The following is a 16870-nucleotide window of genomic DNA, read 5'->3' on the forward strand; positions in this document are numbered from 1 at the left end:
ATCCTATGACCATCTTAATTATAAATTGTCAAATAGATAAATAATAAATAAATCTTAATGAATATATATATTTTTAAACCTGGCCCTTCATGCAGTTCCAAGTACAAGATGACATGAAAATAAATGAAGTTCCAGTTTGGGTGCATCCATCTCCCTCCTATGAATCCTGATCCAAATACAGAATGGGTTTGGGGTAGTTTTCTTAGTCATGGGGAAGGCTGTAGTGGTTGGCATGGAAGATGGGGAAAGAGAAGGTTTACATGTCTGAATGACATTCTTATTCCCCAACCATTAACTATTTTCATGTGTGTCTTTCACAGAGAAACCACAGACTGGAACATATTTAAATTCTTTGATAATATTTTCATTAATTTTCAGCAGTAATCCTCATTGTTGTCCTGGGTAAGGTAACATTGAACTGGGTATGTTTAATCTGGGAACTGGCCTTTGGGTTTAATCTAAGTCCTCACAAATTTCAGATACTACCAGATCTTTTCCAACAATTTATCAAAATCCCAGTGATGGGCAGAGGTGGGTACAGTGAGACTTCTTATAGATGATATACAATATCTCAGTGGAGATCTGATCAATCTTCTTTAACTAACACACAGTTACAGAGGATATAAATTGCTTCTTTCCACCTCATCAGTGAAGTAATTCCCTGTGGTATTGCTATGGTCACGTCAGCATTACGAACTTTGTACTCAGCTAGAATGCTCTTTACAATTTCAGCATCCAGCTCACTCTGGCAGCAAGTGGCCTTCAGAGTAATGCTTCCTTTATCCATCTTCTGAAAGCCAATATTAAAGGGTTTGCTGTTCAAGCGAATGCCAAAGGCGTCCAGCTCATTTTCAATTATATTCTTATGTCTCAAAGGTTTCAGAGCACCCAGAACAATCAGGGTCAAGTGACACATTCGGGCCACTGCAATGACTTGATGGCCTCTCTACCTTTTCCATCCTTGACACTTTCAATGATATCTGAGGGATCCAGGAGCTGGATCTTGGTTCCTTTGTGTCTGATGACACAGTGGTCAGAGGAGTGAATCCCGGCTGCCATTTCGGAATATACTTTGGCCAAGCTACTGAACTGCTTGGACTTCCCCATAGTTAGAAAGCCCACTAACTCAATTGGAGCATCACCTCTCTTGGCCACACCAAAACCTGGCTCACACCACCACCACCTTTTGGAGAAACGAGTTTTCTGTGAAGCTTAACAGAGAGAGCCTTAAGCAGCTCTAAGCAGTGGTTTGGTACTTTTAGTCTGAGCCATCTCGGCTTCGATCCCAGAGGTGTCGGCTAAGATGCTGCTAATGGTGGCGATTTCCCTGGGGTGCAGGGGCCTCCACACAGACTGCTTCTGTCACACATCTGTCAGCGGACCTGCCACCGCCAGCAGGAGCTACTGCTGTGCGCAGGCGCGATACCTGCTACTTCTCCCGAAAGTTCAGTGTGACACTCAGTAACTCTCCACGACAACACAGTGCGGCCGGGTGTAGACAAACTTTCCGTTCCCCGTTTTTTGAAGAAGGTTTTCTGTCATTTCTTTTTTAGGGCATGGGCTGTGTCATTCAGTATGGACTTCTGGCTCTTATGGGTGCACAGGTATGTATTGTCCAAAACCAAATTCTGCACACTGAATAAAACAAAGCAGAAAGATGAATTTATTTTCAAGGCTTAGGGCCTGCAAAACCGGGAAACTCAAGGCACCTGGCAACGTTTCCTGTTGCTTACTGACTGCAGTTTTTTGTTTTGTTTTTTTAATCACTACATAATGATATTTTAATACATAACAAAAATACAGACCACCATAGTAAATTGATGCCAATAAAACATGATATTTCATTTGCACTACATGACAAATGGTTAACGTCCTTTGTCATAAATGAGTTCTTAGAAACCAGTAACAAAGACATTGATATTCCAAAGGAAATTTAAATAAAGCCAGAAGAAAATAAAATAATACAAATGACTTCTAAGAACCAAAGGGTTTTTATGGAGTAAATGCAGAAGGTATTGTCTTTTTCAGCGGAGACCTGGTGGCTTCTTCCTTTTTCGGGTAAAGGTTGCTGAGTCAGGACCAACCAGGTCCAAAGACGGTGTGAGCACACTTGGCATTTGTGGATTGGCTGGGGGACTCTGCTAATTTCTGAGAAGAGCTGTCAATTTCCTGTAACTAATGTTAGGTTAAGTTACATTTAATTTTTCTTTCATGTGCCTACATTAACCAACTCCATTTTGTCTCCGACATAAGTGACTCCATTTCGTTTTGGTTCTACAGGATACATATACGTATACACACATCTGCACAAGGCCAAAATTCTGGTGGGCTGTGAGGTCAAGTGCTTTTACAAGAAGGAATTAGAAAGAGATTGATTCCAGGAGATGGATGTCTTCTGAGATTGAGGCTGTACTCTGGTGGAAAGTCAAGTCTGTCCAAAAGTGAGGTTGCAGTTGACAGCCCAAGGGGTGGGAAGAATTGGGCTAGGAAAGGAGCTTGCATGGACAGAGCAGCATCCATACCTGCCTTACCACCTTTATCACACTGGTGGCAGGTCCAGCCTAGCCCCAGAAGCAGGTATCAGACCTTGTTGGTGAGGAGGGGCATGAAAATCTGAAGTGCTCTATGGGACCATTCTTTGGCCCTTCTCTATGCCACTGCTGTGTATGTCGGAGTCTTTGACTCTTCATCTTTCATTATAATTTATAGTGATCAAATGTTCCAGGGAGAAATGATATATTGAATTATCTGTTAACATTCAGTGTAGAACATTTCATAAACTGTGGGTCAAGAATCACTAGCATCTTGGCAGATTGATGTGGATTATGCTGTTTCCCCTTTCACCATTTATCTATCTAAGCTGTGGAGTTTACAAAGCAGACACTAAAGTGGAGATTTAGTAATTGCCACATTGCCTGTGATTTTTCAGATAATGGAAAAGGGAAAAGTCATAGAATGTAAAGTAAGGAAAAGCTGTGACACTTTGATTTTTTAATAGTTTTGTTCTGAAAATCATGGGTCATTAAAGTTTGTAGTTAATACTAGAAAAGAGTCTGGCTTTCATTATGAAAGAGATAATTTATTCACATACAGAACAAGGTTCATTGATTAGGAGTAGTATGTAGTGAGTTAGAATAAACTTTGCTTCCAAAACTAAGTTCAGCATTTGGCAAAGTTTGATTGATACAGGAGAAACAAGGTATTATGTTTTAACCTAATCACTTAACAGTTTTTTTTAGGCAAAACTGAGATGTGCAGACAAGATGATTCTAAAGATGAGTAAATTTTTAGCTTTTTATATTAATACCAAAGTAACAGGAGACGTCTACATAGAAGTTGCATAAGTAATCGACACATTTCTATGAAATTTATTAATGACTTAAGATGCAGAGGCATATATGTAAAATTGACCAACATTTATCTGGAAGTACAAAATTAATAGCTAATATGATCTGGAGTAGAATCAGGATTCAGAAAAATCTTTCAATTCAGTTCAGTTCAGTTCAGTCGCTCAGTCGTGTCCGACTCTTTGCAACCCCGTGAATCACAGCACGCCAGGCCTCCCTGTCCATCACCAACTCCCGGAGTTCACTCAGACTCACGTCCATCGAGTCAGTGATGCCATCCAGCCATCTCATCCTCTGTCATCCCCTTCTCCTCCTGCCCCCAATCCCTCCCAGCATCAGAGTCTTTTCCAATGAGTCAACTCTTTGCATTAGGTGGCCAAAGTACTGAAGTTTCAGCTTTAGCATCATTCCTTCCAAAGAGATCCCAGGGCTGATCTCCTTCAGAATGGACTGGTTGGATCTCCTTGCAATCCAAGGGACTCTCAAGAGTCTTCTCCAACATCACAGGTCAAAAGCATCAATTCTTCGGCACTCAGCCTTCTTCACAGTCCAACTCTCACATCCATACATGAAGAGTTGAAATAATAGGCAGAATTCACTAATAAAGTGTTTATATGAGATGTCCAGAAGTGGCAAATTTATAGAAACTAAAAGTAAGTTAGTGGTTACCAGGGCCTAGGGGAAGCAGGAAATGGTGAGTGACTATTAGCAAATGAAACAAATGATTTCCTTTTGGAGTGACAAAATGTTTTGGAATTGGATAATGGTAATGGTTGCATAATTTTCTGACTATACTAAAATCCAGGCTTCCCAGGTGGTGCTAGAATCCGCCTGCAATGCAGGAGATGTGGGTTTGATCCCTGGGTAAGAAAGATTCCCCGGGATTGGAAATGGCAACCCTCTCCAGTATTCTTGCCTGGAAAATTCCATGGGCAGAGGAGCCTGGTGGACTCTAGTCCATGGGGCTGCAAAGAGTCAGACACAACTGAGAAACTGAGCACATACTAAAATCCACTAAATTTTATACTTTAAAAAGATGAATTTAATGGTAAGTGAATTATATCTCAGTAAAACTCTAAAAAGGCACTTATGTTTAATAAACTGGGAATAGAAGAAAAACTTATGAAAAACAGAAGGAAATTGAACATAGTAAAGGATTTTTATCTTGCACATGTAACCAGGTGAAAGTTTCGTTGCATTCTTATTAACTCATGCGTTAAAAAAATGGAAAAAAATAATAGAAGTAAAATAAAAGTATATTATATCTATTATTATGAAGCCTTGTTCTAGATATTATAACCAAGATGTATATTGTAAATATTCTGACATGATATATATCATATTTAAATGCTGTGAAAGAGAAGGACATATTATATTCAGTGAAGATGGTTTGATTGTCTAGTGAAAGTGTTCATCTCTCAGTCATATCTGACTCTTTGTGACCCCATGGACTTTATAGCTCAGCAGTATCTTCATCCATGGAATTCTCCAGGCAAGAATACTGGAGTGGGTGGCCATTCCCCTCTCCTCCCTAACCAGGGAATGAACCTGGGTCTCCTGCACTGCAGCAGATTCTTTTTTTTTTATTATTTTTTTATTTTTTAAATTTTATTTTATTTTTAAACTTTACATAATTGTATTAGTTTTGACAAATATCAAAATGAATCCACCACAGGTATACATGTGTTCCCCATCCTGAACCCTCCTCCCTCCTCCCTCCCCATACCATCCCTCTGGGTCGTCCCAGTGCACTAGCCCCAAGCATCCAGTATCGTGGATCGAACCTGGACTGGCAACTAGTTTCTTACATGATATTTTACATGTTACAATGTCATTCTCCCAAATCTTCCCACCCTCTCCCTCTCCCACAGAGTCCATAAGACTGTTCTATACATCAGTGTCTCTTTTGCTGTCTCGTACACAGGGTTATTGTTACCATCTTTCTAAATTCCATATATATGCGTTAGAATACTGTATTTATGTTTTTCCTTCTGGCTTACTTCACTCTGTATAATAGGCTCCAGTTTCATCCACCTCATTAGAACTGATTCAAATGTATTCTTTTTAATGGCTGAGTAATACTCCATTGTGTATATGTACCACAGCTTTCTTATCCATTCATCTGCTGATGGACATCTAGGTTGCTTCCATGTCTTGGCTATTATAAACAGTGCTGCGATGAACATTGGGGTACACGTGTCTCTTTCCCTTCTGGTTTCCTCAGTGTGTATGCCCAGCAGTGGGGTTGCTGGATCATAAGGCAGTTCTATTTCCAGTTTTTTAAGGAATCTCCACACTGTTCTCCATAGTGGCTGTACTAGTTTGCATTCCCACCAACAGTGTAAGAGGGTTCCCTTTTCTCCACACCCTCTCCAGCATTTATTATTTGTAGACTTTTGGATCGCAGCCATTCTGACTGGTGTTGCAGCAGATTCTTTACCATCTGAGCCACCAGGGAAGCCTATATAGAATACATAAAAATTTTATGAAACAAATAGACTTGAAAGAATTCAAAAAAGAATTCTGGATGAAAAGGATTAACAAAGTCAACAGCTTTCTTATATGTTATCAACAAACAAATATAATGAAATGAAATGTAAAAGAGAACTCAATCAAAATAACTGTCTAAAAAATAAAAAGATTTAGAGTTAAATTCATGTGATATTGGCAAAGATGAAGACACCTTATATGGATGTCAGAGATGGGTAATTGTAGGAAATTGAATGAAAACAATTTTGTGTATGCATATATGTACATTTCTCTAAGTAGAGAATCTAAACAGTCCATCAAATTCTCAAATGAGCTAAAGAAACAAAAAAGTTTATATATCATTGTCCATAAAGCAGCAGTATATAGAATAGTGTAGTAAAAATTCATTGATAAATGGGTAGTATAGCTTGATATAAATTGGAAATGACAGATAAATGGAATCATAAAGAAAATTTAAAAAATATATATTTGGTGTATGATAAATAATACATAAATAATTGATAGATGATGAATTTTTAAACAGCATTTGAGAAAAGAGATAATTATTTAGAAAAAAATGTAGTCTTCTTTTCATAAACCAAAATTTCATATTAAGGACTTTATATAAAAATTAAATCTTAAAATATTAGAAGAAAATATAGGTTAATTTTTATGTAGGTGTAGGTCTTTAAGAGAGGCTTACCTGGTGGGTAAGTGGTAAAGAAGACTTGTCATAGAAGACTCGGGTTTGATCTCTGGGTCGGAAAGATCCCCTGGAGAAGGGAATGGCAACCCACTCTAGTATTCTTGCCTGGAGAATTCCATGGACAGAGGAGCCTGGCTGGCTACAGTCCATGGTATCGCTAAAGAGTTGGACACGACTTAGCAACTAAGCAGCAACGACATAATTGCTTTACTATGTTGTGTTAGTTTCTGCTGTACAATGAAGTGAGTCAGCTATATGTATACATATAGCTGAGTATTCTTTTGCAAACAGGAAAGTTTAAGAACTTTACATAGAGTGAAATAGGCAAATAACAAATCAGGAAAAGCATTGCAATATATTTGACAGGGTTTAATGTTAATACATAAAATTCTCTAACACAAACTTCAAAGAGAGAGATCAAAAGAAAAGTGATCAAAGGGCAAGAAAAAAGCAATTTCTAAGAAGAAATACAAATAACCAGTAGACATATAAAATGTTCAAATGTAATCAAAGAAACTCAAATTTAAATAACAATAATATAGAACTGGCTAGTATTGTGAAATTTGATAATTCCCAGGGTTTAAGCTTGAGTTAAGAAATGGGCTTTTCCTTTAATACACTAATAATTAAGGTCTAAATTGCCATTCATGTTCCTGAGTCGCATTTTGCCAATATCTATCAAAAGCCTTAAAAAATGTGCTTAAACTTTGTAAGCACTGGTCTCAGAATATCTTAGGGATATAATTGTAAAAATACTCACAAATGTCTATTTGAGAATTGTTTTGCAGCAGTTTTTATATTGGTGAAAATTTTAAATAGTATTAAATAGGTTAAATGAATTATGGCTGTGGAAATACTGATTTCCAAAGATAGTTACAACAGTATTTTCAGTCCCACATGTTCTTCCTTAACCTTGTCACTCCCCAGTTACCGTTTTCCTTCCCCTTGAAACTAGGCAATATTTTATGGCTCCTTCACTGAGTAACAGATGATGAAAGTGAAACTGGATGACTTTTAAAGGCAAAAGACTTTCCACCTGATTCTCTCCTTTGGGATTTTTCTCCCTTGAAACTCAGCTTGGGATGAAGCCCAGACCTCATGGCAAGGTCACCTGTAGGTGTTCCATGAGAAAGCCCTAGGTAAGATTGCTGCCAACAGCCAGTATCTACTAATCATCTAAGTGAATGAGATTTCAGATGATGCTAGCCTCCAGCCTTTGAGTCACTACAGCTGATTCTAACTAGAGCAGACAAATTGTTGAATACTTCCAAATTGCAGATTTGTGAACAAAATGAATACTGTTGTTTTAAGTCACTACAGTTTGAGGTGGTTTATTATTATACATAGCCGTAGTACCTGGAACAACATTACCTCCAAAACTGAAATATTGTGAGGGCATTTTTAAAGAAAAACGTAGGTGGAAAATATGTATCTTTAAAATTTTACAGACATTTACAAAGTGCAATTGAAAAAAAAAGGGTAGATCAAAAGAGTATATATTATTATATAAAGTATATATAGTAATACTATAATAATCTTATTGGAGAAGGACATGGCAACCCACTCCAGTGTTCTTGCCTGGGAAATCCCATAGACAGAGGAGCCTGGCAGGCTACAGTCCATGGGTCACAAAGAATCAAACATGACTGAGCGACTGAACAATAATAATACTATATATCATAGAGTATACATTATATATAATAATTACATTTTGTGTGTGTATACAAAAATTCACATAAATACCCAACAGTCAGCATGTGTATGTATACAAAAAGGCACTTGGGAAAGTATTTAAAAAATGTAGACAGCAGTTTTCTTCAAATGTTTGGAGTAAAGTGATGCTTTATACTTAATTTATGTTCTTGCTCATCTTGCTGATTTTCTAATTTTTCAACAAGTGTACATTGATCACTTGTTCAATAAATATTAAACAAATTTGAACTTAAATTAATAAACAGCTGGTAGAGTATGAAATACAGAGGAACCTGGCTCAATAGCTGGTCATAAGAAAAAAACAGGTGTTTTAGCTGATTACAAGTTCAAAATCAGTGAACAGTGTGTTGTAACTACCAAAATGTTAATGCAAACTTGGGTAGCAATTACAAAATTCTAGAATCCAGAGGGGAGAAGGCAATGGCAACCCACTCCAGTACTCTTGCCTGGAAAATCCCATGGACAGAGGAGCCTGGTAGGCTGCAGTCCATGGGGTTGCGAAGAGTCAGACACTACTGAGAGTCTTCATTTTCACTTTTCACTTTCGTGCATTGGAGAAGGAAATGGCAACCCACTCCAGTGTTCTTGCCTGAAGAATCCCAGGGACGGGGGAGCCTGGTAGGCTGCCGTCTATGGGGTCGCACAGAGTCGGACACGACTGAAGCGACTTAGCAGCAGCAGCAGCAGCAGAATCCAGAGGACTGGAGACACACTGAACAGATTACACTTCGAGGTACCACAGTTTTAAGAAAAACAGCAACTGATCTTTTTCAGAAGAGACTGACCCAGATGGTGGTAAGGTCTGAAGTGGGATTATGTGAGGGACAGTAGAAACAGCAGGGAGTCCTATTGTGTTAGGAAAGAGAAAACAGATTTTTGTATGAGAAATGGGGTTAGACTTCATCTGGATAATTTCAGAGAGTAAGAATTAAGCAATAAATGAAAACCCTAAGGAGACAGATGTAGCTCAATTGAAGACACTATTTTCAATTAAATTGAGCTATTCAAAAATTTAAAGGATAGCCAAAGAATGTAATGAGACCAAAACCTTGGTCTCTGGTTTTGAGGTTCCCAGGTATCAGGTTGTTTATAGAACTCTGCTCTTCGTGGAAAGGTCTGGTCGAGTATCATTTGAAGACCTGTCCCTTTCCACATCTGCAGGTTTCTGTTGTAGGATCAGAACCCCGACAATATACTCTGTGGCCAATACTCTATAGTCACTCTTTAGCATACCTTTTTCTAACAGCCTGATTTTCTGAATTCCCAGTCTTTGCTAATTAGCACAGCTGAACTGAGTTTGGCAGTGATTTTTCTCAGAATTAAAGACTCATGTTTTCGTAAGATGATGTGTGTCTTAATTAAGTCTCCTCATTAAAACTCCCTAGCTTTGATTGTTAGTGTCTGTCTCCACACAGCACAAAACAGACATTTGGCTATTTCTTATGTAATTTGATTGGTATAACAACTCGTTGTATTATTCAGCTCCACAAAGCAAAGTTTTAGGTATTTTTTTTTTTTCCCTGTCTAGATGGGCTGTGTAGCTCTGCTTCTTGTCTACTTCTTTTAAGTGGAGTTCCTGACACACCTGCACACTCTGCTTACCTACAGATTAAAGATTTTATCAAGTTGTTTGAAGAGTAAAGATTATTTCCTGCTTTTTCTACAGCGGTTATGAGGAACTAATTTAAACTGAGCATTTTAAAAGAAAGATAATGTCCTCTTACAAGTTTGTTAAGACCGTGTAGTTTTCCTGTCACCTTGGCCCTGCCATCTCACTCTGATTTTGCAGCATTGATGTATTTCAGGACTTCTGTGTTTACGGTAAAACATCACCCTTCTTTACTTTCTAAAATGTAGGTACAGGTCTCTACACATCTGATATTTGGGTCAAATGCTCTTACACCTCCCTTCGTGCCTCTTCTTTGTTCTTAAAAATAGGAGGAGATTGGAGGGCTTATAAAATTGAGAACATACTCCCAGAAAATATATGGTTTTATTTTCTTGACTCACATCTAGATACAGTCAAATAATTGAACCCAGCATGCAGCTCTGAGTCATAAGGGAATTTTATGATATCTGCAAAACATTTAAATTTGACTTATTAAATTGTACCTAAAATGAATTTAGGCAGTTATTAATAATTCTTAATAATGATAGCACAGAAAATAAACATACAATATCCAGGAGAAAATAAAGATATGTGATAGATAAGTGAGTGAGTGAAGTGAAGTCGCTCAGTCATGTCCGACTCTTAGTGACCCCATGGACTGCAGCCTACCAGGCTTCTCCGTCCATAGGATTTTCCAGGCAAGAGCACTGGAGTGGGGTGCCATTGCCTTCTCCAATGTGACTGAAACCACAAATGTAATATTAAATACACCATTTGGGTTTCTCAGGTGGTGCTAGAGGTAAAGGACCCAGCTGCCAATGCAAGTAGATGTAAGAAACGTGGTTTCAATTGTAGGGTTGGGAAAATCCCTGGAAAGAGGGCATGGCAACCCACTCCAGTATTCTTGTCTGGAGAACCCCATGTCAGGCTGAAGACCATAGGATTGCACAGAGGCAGTCCATAGGATTGCACAGAGTCAGACAGGTCTGAAGCGACTTAGCACGCAGACACATTCCATTTACTGGAAACAATGTCTCTATGGAATACATCTAATAAAACAACTTAAAGTATTTGCTGTGTGAATTTTCACAAGACAAATTCCCAATCAGAAGATATAATAACAGAAGCAAAAAAATAGAGCTATATATATTTAAAAGTCTTTACTAATGATTTGAAAAGCTTTTCAGCAAAAATTTACAGTGCAAGCTATATTCAGATGATCTGCACTGACTGTTTATTGCTAGGTGAGACATAAATCACTTTCAAACAAAATTATTCCTAAGAATAATCCATATATGGCTAAGTTTTACTTGAGTAGTTGTGAAAATTCATGCCCTACTTGGCAAATTGGTGAAATGTCCTTTTTCTTGTATATGAAGACACATTCATATAGTGGTATGTGTTAGAAGATGACTTGCATTGCTTTCTGTTTGCCCGTTTGTATGGAACCCATTCAGTTGGACTTAACAAATAATTTTTACCAATGACTTTTGTTCACTTGGTGGGAAGCCCTTGAATGCCATTATTTTTTATTGATTAAGCACAAAATAAATTTTCATCTTACTGGCAGTTATGGATATGGTAAAAGAAACAATGCTGCTAAGTCGCTTCAGTCGTGTCTGACTCTGTGCGACCCCGTGGACTACAGCCCACCAGGCTCCTCCATCCATGGGATTTTCCAGGCAAGAGTACTGGAGTGGGGTGCCATTGCCTTCTCCCAAAAGAAACAATACTCCCCCTCAAAAAGGGAAACCCCCCCCCCCCCACATTTTAGCTTAATAATATTCTCTTAAGTGCAAAGGACTAGAAGATGAGCATAATAATAGAACATAATGCTGTGTTCATTTTCCTCTGGGAGTAGTTCATATTTACCTGAATTGTGGGTTGGGAGAAGCTCAAGTTTGGAAGCCAAATTTGTAGTTATTTCTGAGTGTATATTGAGAAATCATGACCATGTTTTCAGCTTTCTTGTCACTTCTCTGCTTTTGCTGTGCTCCTTCATCTCACTCCGTGGCAGGTTAAAGTAATGGGTGAATTTTGGGGTTTTGAAATAGGATGACCTTGGTCTCATCCCAGCTCTATCAGCAGCTGTGTGACTTGGATAAGTTACTTAACAGTCTTGCATTCTGGATTCTTTATATCTGAAGGAGGGATAATATTCCTATCTCATGATTTTGTGAAGATTAAATAGACTAATGCAAGTACAGTGCTTAGTGAGAAGCATTGTGGGGGCTATAGTGTAGGACTCAGTGGTTATAGCATTACTGCTATTATTACTTTAACAATGTTTGGTGTACACAAAAGGAAGAAATGGCAAACCTTACTCTTTGCACTGATTCTGTTCTCCATTAGTTTAGGTGTGATTGAGCAGAATTTTCTTTTCTATGTGCTCTGTGGTTGTTATCATTCATTTTTATACATTTCAGTATTCTTTTCAGGAGAATACTGTACCAGTCTTGACGATTCACTCCATAAAAGTGGCATCTGCCAGCCATATCCCTGAGAAACTATTATAATTTATAGGAACCAGGTGTCTGAAATTTGAGATATATTGTGCTTAAGAAGGATTTCTTAGTGATGCAAAATTTTCTTTTTCTAGTGAAAGTATTTCACAGAAATTGAAATGATATTTTGTCTTGTCTTAGAAAATAACTTATACATTATGATTTCTTTAGTTCCAAGAAAACACAAATGAGTAAGAGTTAAGTGAGAATCTAGGTTCAACTATAAATTTGTCCATAACATCAGCGTTTCTCAAACCTGGTGGCCCATTAAGATATTCTAGGAAGCTTTTCAAAATGAAGACTTCTGGGGACTTCCTTGATAGTCCAGGGGTTCAGACTCTGTGTTTCTAATGCAGGCATGCTGGTTTGATCCCTGGTTGACCCCATGCCACACAGCATGGCTGAAAAAAAAATAAATAAAAACTTTTGTAAAATCTTGGTCTACTGGGAGTTGATTTGGAGGAGGAGGAGGGGATCTGGTTACACTGTGGGCTAGTGGTGATCTTGCACCATAGGCACAAGACATGAGTATACCAGAAGAGGCGTAAAGCTAATAACATGTCAGGTTGTGAGACCTGCACTTCCTTCCTATTGCTCTTAAGTTTTACCATGTGTCCTTCGAATTTCCTTAGATAATATGGCAAGTTCAGTTCAGTTCAGTTCAGTTCAGTCGCTCTGTCATATCTGACTTTGCAACCCCATGAATCGCAGCATGCCAGGCCTCCCTGTCCATCACCAACTCCCGGAGTTTACTCAAACTCATGTCCATCGAGTTGGTGATGCCATCCAGCCATCTCATCCTCTGTCGTCCCCTTCTCCTCCTCCCCCTACAGGCAATTAATTATCCTGTTGCAGTCACTAGTGTTTCAGCTACCATCAAAATGTCTGCTCAAGGGTGAGAATCCTTGAGCTGTAAGAGTATTTTGCCTCAGAGTCAATTTGAGTGACCAGGAGACATAGGAGCATGAATGGGCAAATATCTTCTATGTGTGACCTATATTTTTGGAGATTATGTCTGATTTAAGTGTCTACTTTAAAGATGTCTACTTTATTCTGAGAATATGGATGGTTTATGGAGGGTTTAAAGGATTATTCTAACACAGAACATCCATCTTATACAACATCCCAAACTGTCAACATAAGAGTTGACAAATGTGCAAAATGGCCACAATATTCTATAGTAACTGTCACCAAAAGATGGAGTCTGGTTCTCCACCCATTAAACCTGGGGCTTGTCTTGTGGCCTTCTTTGACACACTGAATGTAGTACAAATGATGAAGTAAGTACAAGTTATAACGGGTTATGAGCCAAGACCTCAAGAGGCCTTGTAGCCTCAGCCTTTGTTGCTTGTAGAACCCTGTTGTTACCATGTGGGTGAGTCAACCTGGTGGATAAGTAGAGATCATTGGCACATTTGCGTCCTTACCTGGATGAAAAACAGCCAGATATGTGAGTCTAGAGTGATCCAGAGGCCATCTTAGGTCACTGGGCCACCAACTAGCCTTCTTCATTCTGCTTGAATCAAGGGATTAAGCTAAGCAGACCCAGATAACAGAATGAGTCTGACTATAGAATCTTGCTTATTTAACTTATATGCAGAGTACATCATGAGAAATGCTGGACTGGAAGAAACACAAGCTGGAATCAAGATTGTGGGGAGAAATATCAATAACCTCAGATATGCAGATGATACCACCCTTATGGCAGAGAGTGAAGAGGAACTAAAAAGCCTCTTGATGAAAGTGAAAGTGGAGAGTGAAAAAGTTGGCTTAAGGCTCAACATTTAGAAAATGAAGATCATGGCATCTGGTCCTATTACTTCATGGGAAATACATGGGGAAACAGTGGAAACAGTGTCAGACTTTATTTTTTTGAGCTCCAAAATCACTGCAGATGGTGACTGCAGCCATGAAATTAAAAGATGCTTACTCCTTGGAAGGAAAGTTATGACCAACCTAGATAGCATATTGAAACTTTGCCAACAAAGGTCCGTCTAGTCAAGGCTATGGTTTTTCCAGTGGTCATGTATGGATGTGAGAGTTGGACTGTGAAGAAGGCTGAGCGCCGAAGAATTGATGCCTTTGAACTGTGGTGTTGGAGAAGACTCTTGAGAGTCCCTTGGGCTGCAAGGAAATCCAACCAGTCCATTCTGAAGGAGATCAGCCCTGGGATTTCTTTGGAAGGAATGATGCTGAAGCTGAAGCTCCGGTACATTGGCCACCTCATGCAGAGTTGACTCACTGGAAAAGACTCTGATACTGGGAGGGATTGGGGGCAGGAGAAGGGGACGACAAAGGATGAGATGGCTGGATGGCATCACTGACTTGATGGATGTGAGTCTGAGTGAACTCCGGGAGTTGGTGATGGACAGGGAGGCCTGGCGTGCTGTGATTCATGGGGTCGCAAAGAGTCGGACACGACTGAGCAACTGAACTGAACTGAACTGATAGAATCATGGGCTAAGTAAATGTTGCTTATATCCAATGGGTATAATGCTATGTAGCAAAACCCAGCTAATATACCTGGAACAGTCCTAGTTTAGATCTGTTGTTGTGGTGTAATTATTAGTAAGGCCTTCTCTCATTCTCAAAACTATAGTTGTTCAAGTACAGGTTGTACAATTAAGTCAAAAGTACTACTGTTGATTTTCCAAACCAATTTTATATTTAAAAATGTATTTTAAAATTAGTTATTTTCTGTTTTAAACTCCTTAAATGAATTTCTGTTGTATTTAGAATAAAATTCAAGTTCCTTTCCTGATATATAAAGTCTTAATAATCTGGCCCCACTCCCTTTTCTTTAGACTTCTCTCTCTGGTTCCGCAGTCCAGAAAACTGGCCTCCTTCCTGTTCCATAAACAGGTAAAGTTTTTTCTTTGAACCTTTAACTTTGTTTTTCCTTCTTTTTCTAATGTCCTTTCTCCTTCTCTATACAAGCAGCTTCTTCTGATCATTAGAGCCCAGCTCAGTGCCACAACCTCTGAGAAGGCGTTCAGAGGTCCCCACTGAAAGAGGCCTCATTTCAGTCTTAAGCACAGCTCACTCTTCATTTCCATTATATATTTTATCACAAAATATAACTTTAAAAATGTTAGTTAACTTGATATTATTAATCTTCCCCATTAACAAGTATGCTCCTTCAGATGATTGAATCCTAAAGTTTTAAGAGAGTACCTAGCAGAAAGGAGTGAGATAAATATCTGGTGAATAAATGCTGTGTGCCCAACTCAGGACTTGGAATTGACAGTCCTGGATTTGAGTTTCTCCTCTTCTGTTTCTAGGGTGTTTCATTTTGAGTAAGTCACTTACCCTTGTGGCACTTGTTTCACCATTTTGAACATATAGAAACTGGGATATTAAATGTGACAATGAATGTAGAGTGCAGGGTTGACTGGAATGTGTTATTAAATGTCAGCCATCATTGCTAGCTGTTCTCTCTTCAAATGATATGATCCTTTTTACAGCAAATAGGTATTTATTTAAAATGTATTTTTCAATAGAGATTAAGTGCTTTTCTTAAGGTTCAAGGTCTTTGCTTACCTGTATTTATCTCAAAAGTGAAGAAAGCTCTGCCAACCACATCCCATTCTATCCTGTGTCCTGTGAATTATTATTATTTTGTTGACTGATTGAGCTGAAGGCAAAATAAGGGTAGTGGCTCATCGTACTATCAGTCTTGTCTTCTGTCATTTATTTCTCGTCTTTCAGATTACAGCTTTTTTAAAAGCTCATTTTGAAACAGACAAATAGACTAGTTCTCCTTACAGGTGTTTTTCCTGACAACTGAAACAATATTTTAGACCAATATCTCATCATACCACCTCAGCATAGCTTTGAGAATTATGAGATTTGTTACTGATTTGATATTGAATGATTACAAAGCTGGAATTGTGGGGCTAAAAAAGCCAGTGCTGTTTTCAAAGAAATGCCTCTGCATCTCAGAACATGTAGCTAGTGAAATCATTCTATTAATAAAGTTACTAATGCATGGATATATTACATATATTTCACAATAACCTTTTAAAATGAATTAAGTATAAAACAATTCAAATAAGGATAAACAAACTATATTTGTATTATATTTTTTCCCTAAAGATTTATTTGTATCATATATAAAATACATATTTTTTACATCTATAAAGTATCCTAAATACTCTCTGTGAAACAGGACAGACCATGAGTAAGACATTGAAAATTTAGGCCTTGTCTTTCCTCCCTTCATTTGACATCTCTTGCCAAATGGAGTGTAAGTAACTCAAATTGAACATATGTAGTATTTTCCCTCTTTTTATTTTTAAACTGAAAGTGTAGCATATGCACATAGCAAACCTTTTAGGTTGTACAAATGTGTTTATGGTAAAACATCAATTCTCCTCTCACTGTAGATCCTTATTCCTCCAGTGCCCCCTGAAAGTAACCTCTGCTGAATTTCTTCTGCACATCTGTTCTATGCATACATATTTTACATACATGTAGATGATGTTTATCTTAAACATCTAGAAGAATCTCTTCACGCCCAAAT

At 38.2% G+C, this 16870-nt stretch overlaps 1 pseudogene; it reads right to left on the reverse strand.

Moving 5' to 3' along the window:
* Positions 1-291: 291 nt before the first annotated feature.
* Positions 292-12959, reverse strand: LOC109557939 (developmentally-regulated GTP-binding protein 1 pseudogene; annotated as a pseudogene).
* Positions 12960-16870: the final 3911 nt, after the last annotated feature.

The sequence above is a fragment of the Bos indicus genome, chromosome 4, assembly GCF_029378745.1.
Source record: "Bos indicus isolate NIAB-ARS_2022 breed Sahiwal x Tharparkar chromosome 4, NIAB-ARS_B.indTharparkar_mat_pri_1.0, whole genome shotgun sequence".
In the NCBI taxonomy this organism is placed as follows: Eukaryota; Metazoa; Chordata; class Mammalia; order Artiodactyla; family Bovidae; genus Bos; species Bos indicus.